The 12,004-nt window shown below is 42.9% G+C and overlaps 1 protein-coding gene and 1 pseudogene across 5 annotated transcripts in view; one reads left to right on the top strand and one right to left on the bottom strand.

Annotated features, from left to right (window-relative positions):
- The window catches only part of LOC146180438 (putative peptidoglycan muropeptide transporter SLC46), a 195,492-nt gene that overhangs the window by 72,173 nt on the left and 111,315 nt on the right, over positions 1 to 12,004 (bottom strand). The gene's annotated exons all lie outside the window — the stretch shown is intronic.
- LOC146180440 (uncharacterized) lies at positions 11 to 8,121 on the top strand (annotated as a pseudogene).

The following is a 12,004-nucleotide window of genomic DNA, read 5'->3' as shown; positions in this document are numbered from 1 at the left end:
GCAAAATGCAAAAACTGTTCACCTTTGTTTCACCTCACCGTTATAGCTGTGCACAAGGTGAGCACAATTTATCTACTGGTAGTGCATTTGCCCGTTAGAAAAACATTCACTTCAGTCAACCATCTGGCTCTTCTCGAAAAATAAGTATTTTGGAGGAGTGTTGGATGCCTTGTGATGAGAAAATTGCCTTTGTGGCCTATATATATTTTGTATCATTACTTTTCTCATTATTACATCTGTATCGCTAGTAAAATTACATTCTAGATCTTATCTTTTTTCTTTTTGCCCCATTAATGGGCTTATAGTGCACAATAAATGCATGCATACATATACACACACTTTTCGTTCTAGCTTTGCGAGCAGGAAAAGCTTTCAGTGTTGCAGTACCCTAGCCAGGACTGGTCCCTTGCCTGCTGGAGACAGCCGTGCAGATTCGCCGAGTTACTCCGCAAAATATGGCACATATTCTTGGCTTGAGACGTCAGTCAACCGAGTCATTGATTTACCTGCAGCTTGCGCAGGTAAAATACCTTTCTGGTTTTAACATTTGGTGCATACTTGCTTTGGACAGTTTTCATTTTTTTTTTTCACTTGGCCTTCCGTAGCGGTCAAATGATGTCGCCAGCAGTGGGTCAATGAAGTCAGAGGGACTAAAGAGGGCACTGAAAGTTCTAGATGACAAAAATGTCAACGTCAAAGAACTGGTGACAGACCGACACATCTAGGTGCGCAGCCACATGGCGAAAGAGCAGTCTGATATCCCTCACCTCTTTGACGCTTGGCATGTTTCAAAAGGTTAGCACCTGTCTGCTTCCTGTTTGACATTGGTCTTGCATCATGATGAACGAGTTCTAGTACTACTGTGATGAAGTACTGCCAACAAGGCTGGAAACACCAGAGGTTGTCACATTAGTAGAGCAGGAGGCTTTTACTGACATAGATGCGGTCACATTCGTGTTTCATCAAGAACATAACCTTCCTACTAGCAGGTTATAACCTGCTAGTAGGCCAACCTTATTTCTGTAAAAGAGCGCTGCCATCACTTTTGACCGTGCACAGTCTTTATGTCGTGCATACATACTGTGTGTTCATATTCAGGCTCTGTTACATAGAATGCTATTTACTCATAAACACTGCCTAATTTATTAGAGAATTAGTCATAGCAGTGTCCTCATCATCATAGAAGACTAACTTGCAGTTGGCCGGTAGTTTACATAGTGAAACATGGCAGCTAAAATGCCTGCTTGGTTTTCTTCCCTTGGTGCAGGTCCCTAGGTGCAGGTTATCTGTGTAACACATGATAAAGATTATCTGTGTAACGGATCATCTTCAATGTTAAATAATTATTGCTATTTGTTTGCATTTTAAAGTGTATTCCCACCCCTTCTGCAGCACGCCCTGAAAAGGGGGCCTTCAAGGAATAAAACTGAACTGAACTGAAGTAAAGAAGAAACTACAAGCCGCATCACGGCCATGAGGCTGTGGTCTCATTGAAGAGTGGCTTACCTCTATCATCACCCACTTTTATTTTGCAGTGAAGACTGCAGCAGGCAGAGGTGACCTTGCAGTCTCCATATGGCGGTCGTTCCTGAGCCATGTGCAAAATAAGCACTGCAGGCACAGCGATGAATATCCCAGCTGCGAACATGGGGTTCTGCTTTGCAGAAAGTGAATTTTTCCAAGTATATCTATTATGCCAAGAAACCGAGTATTTGTACTGCACAGATATCCTTTGCTGTTTTCACTCAAGTCCTAAACAGTGACCCTTTATAGTTACCAATAACACTCTTGACTTGCACACTCATGACACTATTTGATTGATGCACTTCAAACAAGAGGAGTATAACTGCTTACTGCTCTACTATTCACGGGTTTTTACAGCCACGTAAGGGGGTATGCGGTGCTAAAATCATAGTTTTCTTTCACTACCCCCCCCCCCCCCCCCCAAAAAAAAAAATGAGTTCTAAATTTCTTATGTTGTGGATTATTCATGTAATAAAGAAACTTCTCAGCAAGTGTGGTTGTCATATACGTAGTGGAAAATTTAAAATTTTTTTTGCGAGATGGGCTCACCTCACCACCGAAAGCACCTATGAACGTTGATTTCAAGCCGCAGTCATATAGCGACCAAAAAGGCCGAACGCAGAGTGTATCTCCAAGTTAGAATCCTTGTTTTTCGCGCTCTTCAGTAAAGCAAGACCTGCTATCGCGAGTTCAGTAGACAGCTAACCACATAGACGTTATCCAAGCACAAATGGTTAGTACATCTTCATGCCTTTTAAATAATAATGGTTTTCTTAAGCTAACACACTTAACTTCTCATTATGACAGCTGCAACTCTTTTTCGATTTGTGCTAAGGTGATAAATTTTCGAATACATTCTAATAAGAGGAAGGTAAGCCATCCCTGAAGATATTTTCGAAATTGGCCCAATAGTTCAAAAGTTGATCCTTTAGCCCCGTATTCCCCCTTAAAATGTTTCTGCTTGTGTGTAATGTTACATCATTTTATTTCATGGTATCCGGCACTGATGCCTTTGGAAAATTATAATCCATTGTCGAGAACAATCGCTTGCATATCGACATCAAGAAGATATCATCATTCTGCCGAACATCGAGCTTGGAGTCATTCCATTCACTCCTGAACAGATTGGCACCCAAAAGGTAATTTTCCTTCCATGGAATGTTGGCAAGGTTATAAAATATAATTGTGTTCACGTGGCCATAGCAGCGTGCTCCGGTGTATTTGTGTAATAGATACCGCCATCGCGATAGATTCAGTTCTAAATCATGGACTTCAGTGGCTGGCGTGGCCCAATATGCCTACTCAATCAGCAAGTGCTGGTCGCTCGGGTCAGAACTAGACACGGCGACCTCCCAGGAGGAAGAGTTTGAGTTAAATAGCCGTGTAATTACAATCTCTACAGTAAAGTGTCTGCCGCAGTGAAGAGTTTGTTCCTACAAATATTTTTTCGTTCAAACTCTCTATATTCATTTTTTAATAATACCTCAAGGGCCCCGATATGGGACTTTACATGAGGGATGGGCTTGTGTACCGTGGTAAATGGTGACAGGCTAGTGCTATACATGGCTATGATATGACAGCTTCCTGAATGGCAGCCAGGAAGCGTACAGGATCACCGATGAGTGCCAGATGGTTGGGAAGGCCGTTCCAGTCGTAAGCGGTGCGCACGAAGAATGACTCATGAAACGTAGTTGTGCAGGCACGTGCTGGAATGACGCTATTAGTATAGCCTGTGCGAGGTGTTCGATGCACTGGTTGGAGGAGTTTACTGTCATGAGATGATACATTAAAAGAAACTTATGAAAAAGGCAGATGCGTGAAGTTCGGCGACGAAAAGCGAGAGTAGGAAGTTGCAGCTGAGACTTCATGGCGCTGATGCTGGAAGTGTACAAGCAGTTCGAAAGAATGAAGCGGGTATCATGGTTTTGGACGAATTCATCGGCTTCAGTAAGGTTAGAATGGTGCGGATCAAAGATAGCACTAACATATTCGAGTTGAGGTCGCAAAAGTATTTTGTACGGTGTTAGTTTTACACAAGAAAGTGCCATTGGCAGGTTACGGTAGAGGCTTCCAACAGTTCGATTAGATGAATTAATTACGTGGTTTACGTGGCAAGACCAGGTTAAATCATTAGTGAGGTGAACACAAAAGTCAACCAAAGGAATTAGTTGAAGCAATACTAAAATTGCTAATTTGGTATGTAGGGGGAGTGTAGTTTCGCCAGCAGTGGATAAGAAATCAGTAAAGTCTAAGAAGTATTCAGTGACATCAGCCACGTAGCGCACCTATGTTTTATGCGAATTAAATCCTTCTGGAGGGCAGAAGCATCGGACGAGTTAGTTACAGGGTAGTAAACTACACAGTCGTCAGCTAAAAGGCGGACGGTAGAAGTTAAGGATGAAGGGAGATTGTTAATGTAAATTATAAAGAGTAAGGCGCCAAGGACAGTACCTTGAGGCACACCTGAAAAAAACGTAAAAAGGAAGAGGACTGGATATTCGCAAAGACAAACCGCATGCGGTCGGTTAGGTAGCCTTGGATCCAGTTAAAAACTAGTGGATGAAGGTTTAATTGGGATAGTTTAAGCAGAGAGTGGGGTGGGGAACTTTGTCAAATGATTTCTCGAAATCTAGAAATATGGAATCAGTAGAAATGTTGCGATCAAGATTAGAATGAAATGTCATAAAGAATGCGACCGAGTTGAGTTTCACATAAACGTCCTTTACGGACCCCTTCCTGGTTTTGGTAAAAGAGGTCAACATATGACAGAAAGGAAGCGACATGGGAGTAAATGACGTATTCCATGATCTTAGAGCACACACTAGTTAATGAAATTGGTCAGTAATTATTGCAGATGATCGGTGACTTTTCTTGAAGACTGGAATGACTTTCCCAATACGCCAGTCAAGAAGGATGGAGCCGGAATCAAATTACTGCTGAGAAATTAGATATAAGATAAGGCTGCAAGCATATTTCGTGTTTATTAAAACCTTGGAGTTGATTCCGTCGGTGCCGGACGAGAACAATTATATTCGATTATAATAATAATGCGTTTGGGTTGAAAATAATTCCTGCTATTGGCGGGTGGGAACGAGGTGTGAAGTCGGGAAGGTTGTGGGTGGATTCTTTTGTAAAAACAAAACAAAATCAGACATTTAGGACATCAAGTACATCAGACAAAGGTACAGCCGAACCGGAATCGTCGCAAAAGCGAATCATTATTGTTGCATGAGGGTTGTCTTCCAGAAGCGCTTTGGGTTGGTCTGCAGCATAGTAGGAAGAGTAGTAGCACAGAACTGGCGCTTAACCTAGTATAGCTATGTTGGAATATTGTTTCTCGATGGTGTGGTATTTGCTCCAAGCTAGTGCAGTGTTAATCGCTTCAGCAGACCAGAAAAGTCTTTTTTTCTTGTTTTTTAGATGTTTTAATGGCTGCCGTATTAAACCCCGGGGAATGTGTTCGTTCTGCTATGATGATAGTGGGAATATAAAGCCCTATCAAATGTAGTAATTCAGATTTAATTAGCAGCCAGATAGATTCAGTGGGACGCAGATGATAAGTAGAGGCAAAAGTATTTTAAAAGGTAGCAAGATCAAGATTAAAGCTTGCGTAGTCGCCTTTGTCGTAAAGAGTTAGTACCTTTTTAGACCTGGTGCTCTTTGAGAAGATTGAAGAAAAGATGGTGTGAACAACGACATGATCAATATGATTTAGGAACTTATATAAAGTATTTGCCGAAACACCCGGTGTGTGCATTTCACTTAACAACACGCTATAAGGCAGTTAAACTTTAACTTAGCCACATGGATATCGGCAGGCGTTTAGGCGGGAGTGGGCAAACCCATTGAATTGCAGTGGGAGGGTGATTGGTGTAAACAACCAAAGTGAGACTCCATAGTGCCCAAGGAACAATATGTAGAATAATGAACAAATGAAGTCTCTTCTGGTCTTAAGGATTACAAGTTTCACGTTTATAAACGCTCATCCATCAAAGCAAGGAAATACTGTTACATGGTGTGGTTTTTCTTGAATAGCACATCGCGGGCTAGTAGGTTTATCTCAAAGCAGAACAGCGCAAGCTACACAGGGACAAGAAAGGAAGAAGAGACACAGACAGCGCTGCGAAAACGATCGGCTCCGGAACTTCTGAGCTTGGTCAGCCAAGTTTCCAGACTGGCTCCGAGAGCGGAGGTGGAATTTTGCGTCTCCGAAGGTGTGAACGTGTTTAGCCGTCGAACGTGAGCTAGCAAGAAACTGCCTCTGGGGAGATTTCTACAAAGGAATGTGACCTACCTGAAGGAAAATAAGCTTTGCCTCCTCCCTGCGGACAATGCAGGAGGCTTTGCGGTTATATCAGAAATATTGTACGTGGAAAAAGCTCTTGAAGCCAACGGTTTATCCTTCGATGAGGGCAGCAATGTGTCCTTAATGAAGGTAAAGAGCAGAGCAAAGAAACTGTGTGAACGCTTGCATCTAGAAAACCTATGCAGTGCATTTGAAAGCAGCAAATACTTGAGCTTGGATATGTTTTTCTCGGTGAAAACCCATAAGGTGGATCGTCCATTTCGTGTCATTGTTTCAGAGGCAGAGACCTGGCAGGAGTCTGTTGCATCATTTCTACAAAGACAACTTGTAGAAAGATAGCTGTTGACGACACATTTTTGGTAAAAAATGCAGGACCTGTTGTTGACTTTCTAAACGCTAACTTAGAAATGACATTGACAAGATTTACTATCGACATAAAGGACTTTTATTATGCCATCCCTCATGACGACGTGGTCAATTGCATCAAGGACTGTGTAGACAAGCATGAAGCCGTAGAATTTCAGAACGCGAGTTGCATCTCAACTGCCGGCTTCCTTGAGCTTCTGTCTACTTACTTGAGGTCGACTTTCGCGGAATGGGATGGTTCGCTTTTAATTCAAAAGAATGGCATTTGTATCAGTTCGTCCATTGCACTCATCATCAATGATCTTTACTTAGCCGTATAAGACAGGGTGTTACACAGGTCTCTTCAGGGCAGTAATGTGAAGCAAATCTTTATATTTGTGGATGATTACCTTGTGATATTAGAATGCGAGCAGGACGTCCTCCCTTCCGAAGCTCCCAAGGTTCTTACTAATTTTGTAAGCATTCTGAGCCCGTTGATTGTCACTCACGAAGTGCAAACTAATGACTTCATACGGTTTTTAGAATTAGGAACGTATTTTAGCTACAATCACGTAAGCTGGGCTTTTGAGCCTCAAGCGAACAAACCTCTTCTTCTTTTTGATTCAGCCCACTCGAAGCTAGTTAAGCACAGCATCATAAATTCATGCTTTAATAATTCAATAAAAAAATCCTGCAACCACAAACTGGAAGATAGCTTTTTAACCTAGACGCGTCGATTACTGCAGGTTGGTTACCCCCGACTCTCTTATCCTCAGTGGCTGAGTCGTTGTTGAGAGTAAAAGAAAAAAATATAAGAGTTAAGGATAAGATCGCAGTCATCCCCTAAGCACATTGGATTTCACACAGCTTTAAAAAAATAAGGAAAAGAACAGGAATATATGTATTATTTTCAGCTCCAGATCGCCTATCAAGCGTCTGGAAGAACGTTAATCAAATGGGTCGTAAACAAACAGGATGCGCCGTAAATCACCGCGACCGGTTCGTTTCCTATGCTCAGGGCGTTGTGTATTCCATCCCGCTGTCTTGTGGCCATGCATTTAGGCCAAACCGGCAGATGACTTAACAAGCGATTGTCTGAGGCGTAAGTACAATAATGCAACGAATCTCAGGCCATCTGGGCATTCACTGCCGATATTGTAAATGCATTCCTGAGTTGGGCAACGCGAGCGTGCTGCGCAGGCGCGATGATAAAACCACGAGAGAGGTTACTGAAGCCGTAAGGATCGCGCATTTTAAAGAACGTTGTGTCAGGGCCCCCTTCATAGCCCTTATAGATAAAGAATTGCGGTTTTATTTGTAGCTGGATGATCCGAGTTTTCCTCTGTGATTTCTGGTGGCGATGACTGTTTATCAGACTCTGTTTCTCTTATTTTCTTGATGCTGGTGTATATTTACCGAAGTGTCTGAAAAATAAATCTTGAGTTGTAAGTCCGCGCTGTGTGTGTCTCGTCTTCCTTTTTTGTCACTGTGTAGCTTACATGTTCTGCCTTGTGGTTTTTCTCTTTTTTTGTTTAGGGGGGGGGGGGGGGGGGAGTGGGCAAACTCATTGCATCGGAGTGGGAGGGAGTTGGTGTAAACAATCAAAGTGAAACACCAAAGTGCCCAAGGGACATTATGTAGAAGAATAAACAAATGAAGAAATCTTTTCTGTTCTTAAGTATTACAAGTTTCACGTTTATAAACGCTCATGCATCAGAGCAAAGAAACACTTGTTACAAGGTGTGGGTTTTTTTTTTAATTAAGGAAGGGGGATAAGGCAAGTGCCTCTTTTGTAGAAGAGGGTACTTTTAAATATCTGCATTTCTCTGCACTGATCATAACAGGCTGCGCTGCATTGCAATGAGAACGCAGACAGGTTGCAAGGAAGACATTCCAAGGGCGAGTGTCGGTGGGCAGTAAAATACCGCCAGACAAGAAAAGGTTGAGGGTCGCCGGAGAAGGGGTAGGGAGCGAACGCGATGATTAGATGGCATCCTCGAGGCACTGCAGATGAAGTTATGTGATGTTAGGAAGATAGTGAGAGACCGGAAAGCGTGGCGTCACGAAGGGTCACGAAGAGTCGGAAACGACTGAACGACTGAACTGAACTGAAGAAAAGGCAATACTCATGCCCAATCAAACAGCCTCAAACCTATGATACGTACACAACTATAGAGGAAAGACAAAACCTACACGCCTACAATGCAGGGAAGGTATTGTTCACATTGTTCGCTAGAGATGCACGGTTTCATTTTAATTGATAAGAAATTGATACATGTCCCGATAGCAAACAAGAGGTCATAGTGCCATCCTTTTGTGCTTTAAATATGTGCAAAGTTCAGGAAGTTCCGAACAAAGTTATAGGTGGTAGCATTGGTGATAAATTTTGTCTACGAGGTAATAGTAGAAAACATGCTACCATGTTTGCTGTTTGTCAAATATTTCGTGTATCATTCTCTTGTTGGAAAGAAATGCCATATTTTCTAGTTAAAGGGTTATAAATTTGTCTCGAGTGAAATAATATGAAATGCCTCAAATGAAGAAGCGAGAATGCACTGTCAGAAATAGCGTCGAGTATGCAATGTACACTGTTGCCTTTGCAGCTCAGGCAGGCCAAGGAAGGAGACGGGCCTTTGTGCCTTATCTGTGGGATAAGGACTAATCACAAGCAACCGTGCACCCCCTCTTCCTTCACACCCCACACTCCTAACATGAACAATCAACCCTTAATGGCACATCTCCCTGCCCATCTCCTTTCGTTTCCTTCCTAGCCTTTACTACAGAACCAGAAAAAGTTTTCCAGAAGCATGGTAACAATCGCTCAATTATGACTTCATAATGATACCTGTCCTGCTTTTATGTGCAAACTTAAGGAAGTTGGAGACGGCAGGTAAAACGCTTATGTTTCCTGCAGCGTTGCTTTATGCACATTAAGAACGGTGGGACATGGCAGATACCACACCTGTGTTTCCTTTGCCAGAATTGCTGCAGTTTTAAGGTTTCTCTTCTCTCATGAGCCTGCCTGTATGAACGGACACATAAAAACACAAAACCACTGGAGCGATTGGTTCTTAAACCCATGCTAGAACGAACAAAGCTCTATATTAGGGTTGCAGCCAATCCCGCCTAATTTAAAACTTCGACACAGTCTCGTGCTGGGCAGTAAACATTTTTATCTTCAACAAGTTCAAGCTGCAAATCACTCTCGCGGTATAGACTGAACATTTGTGTTTTCATGAACAACCATCTCAGCGGCTTCTTCATTTAACCTAGGTAAATACACGCATACGCTATCTAGACAAGTGTGGATGAGGTCTGCGAGCATAGCGTTGGACAAATCCTTGAAGCGGCATGACAGATCAAAAAAAAAAAAAATTAAAATGATGTTGCCACATTTAGAGTCGCAACAGCAACAGAAACGCTTAGGATTTTGCATCTTTCCAGTGAAGCTTCTGCAGTGCTAGTGAGGACTAGAATGGAGTTCACGAAGAATAAGAGGGCGCAAACGGAACGTAGACACGGAGAAGAAAACAACAGGACAAGCGCCTAAGTCTACGTTCCGTTCGCGCCCTCTTATTCTTCGTGAACCGCTGTCAACTAGCTCAACTTTCCATTCTGCTGGCATGGAGTAGTAGCATTGGCAGTAGGGACATGAGCACTCATCCATCTTTACAAAGGTTAACATTGAGCACCAGTATAACTGCAGCCAAAAACGTTTGTATGTTGCGAGAACGCCAGCGTGGGTGTGTTGTGGTGTGGCATGTCACAAATCACAGGCTTCTCGGTGTAAGGTGCATGTAACTACAGGCAGCCATTTAAAACAGCTGTTGGAAAAGTTGTTGCGGTGGTGTAGTAGTTGGTCCCAAACTGCAAAATGCGAGGCGTGTCGATGAACAGCACAAGGAGGCTGAAGTCATGATGGAGGAATGTCCATGTGCATTTTCACTGCTCAGAGAGCATGTTGATTAGGGATATTACTAGGAGAATCACATAAGGTGTGGAAGGTGCTGAAGAACGGCCAGCAGGCAGCACGGTAGAGTGGGAGTGAACATCAGCGTCCACATAGTTACGTGAGACCTGTAGGTAAGAAGAACGCCAAATATGTGGCAGGCAGAAAGCCTAAGTTACCACCTCCTCAATCTTTTCCTGCATTCAATGGGCATTACTGCATCAACTTTAAGGACAATAATAAAGTATCTGGGGCCAGCCAAAACCTGAAAAGGGAGCGAAGGCTAGGAAATATCCTGATTTACAGTACACACGTCTGAAGATATACAGAACTTTAGACGAAGTTGTTGTTGGGCGAGTTCGTGTGTACTATTGTAGGAACAAGTTGAGCACAGAAAGACACACACAGGAAAAAATAAACACAGGTAGGCAGAAAGAGCGCGAACTATCAACTATTTCATTTATTCGTTTCAGCCTGCATCTATAGACAGTCTGTACACATGCCTACAAAACGGGAATTGCAGAAAGAATGAGAGGGCAAATCACAACCTGCGCGACAATCACCCAAAGCCGCTCAAAAAATTCCTTTCCATATTATACAAGGAAACAGAAGTGTAACTAATACAATTATCGCCTTTTTTTCTTGGTATGATACGCTTCTAGAATTTCATGGGCTACTTGGTCACTACTCCCGCCTAGAATTCTAATGCTTGTAAACATTGGTTCACAACCGACGCATGCAATGCAATGAGCAGGCAAATTTGCTCTTTCTCTATTTCTAATTGAACGCTGATGCTCCCCTGCCCGTTCACTGTCGCAGCGTCCTGTCTGGCCCACATACACGCGTCCGCATTTGAGTGGGATCTAGTACACAACGCCCGTGGCACATTTGACGAATCTTTCGGCATGTTTAACATCAAATGCTCTTCGTCGAGCGTCTTCCGCACTGATCCTAGGGCATAACCCTGCGATCTTTCGTGCAGCTGAAAAAACCACAGGGATGCCATGCCTGCTTGCCACTTTTTTATGTTGTGGGCGATCTTTTGCATGTACGGGACGACCTTAGTCTTTCTTCGGGGCAAGCACTCCGTACTGTGGGCGCTGTTTTCTTTTTTCTCCTTCTCAAGAAGGTTCTCACCTACAGCAGAGATGACCTCGCAGGGGAAGCCGGCTGAAAGCAGCCTGTTTCTTTGGTTATCAAAGCTGGTCTTCATTGCATGCGTGCAAGACTTCGTAAGAGAAGACTCTAGGCACGAGCTGGCTATGACTCTCCTAACTATCTTTGAATGGGCAGAATCGTAAAGAAGGAGCCCTTTCTGCCCTCTTGGAGCGTGGTGCCAGCAGACGTGATAAAAAACTCTAAGGTAATATCTAAAAACTGCAGTGCAGTTTGCGTCAGAAGTTCATGCGTAAACTTTAAACCCTTCCCATAACGTTTAAAAAGAGTTAAATTGTTATTCACTCAATGAGTGCGAGTCAAAGGATTTTTTTTGTTTGGATAAAACAATTAAAAAATCGTCAACGTATCTAAACGGCCTACGTACCCCCTTGTTAGTAAACCCCCGATTCAGGGATCGGTGAATAGCGGCTAAAAGTATACCACAAAGTATCGGTGAAACGCAGGATCCAATGCAAACGTCTTGTCGTTGAATATAAAAGCCATCGTTAAAAGAAATAAAGGTGGCTTGCAAATAAAATTCTAACAAAGAAATGAAGCTGTCTGCTGACACATCGGCTGAGTTCTGAAATCTTACTTCGCCGTTCGCTTGAATGCATTCTCTAACTGAAGAGGCACAAAATAAAACATATCTTCCACATCAACAGAGAATGCATAGCCAATAGAGCGTTAGAATTCAAGAAACGTAAAACATCACCAGAGTT

This window comes from Amblyomma maculatum, chromosome 8 (assembly GCF_055883805.1).
Source record: "Amblyomma maculatum isolate TAMU_Amacu chromosome 8, ASM5588380v1, whole genome shotgun sequence".
Classification (NCBI taxonomy): domain Eukaryota; kingdom Metazoa; phylum Arthropoda; class Arachnida; order Ixodida; family Ixodidae; genus Amblyomma; species Amblyomma maculatum.
This window is presented reverse-complemented; position numbering and strand designations above follow the sequence as displayed.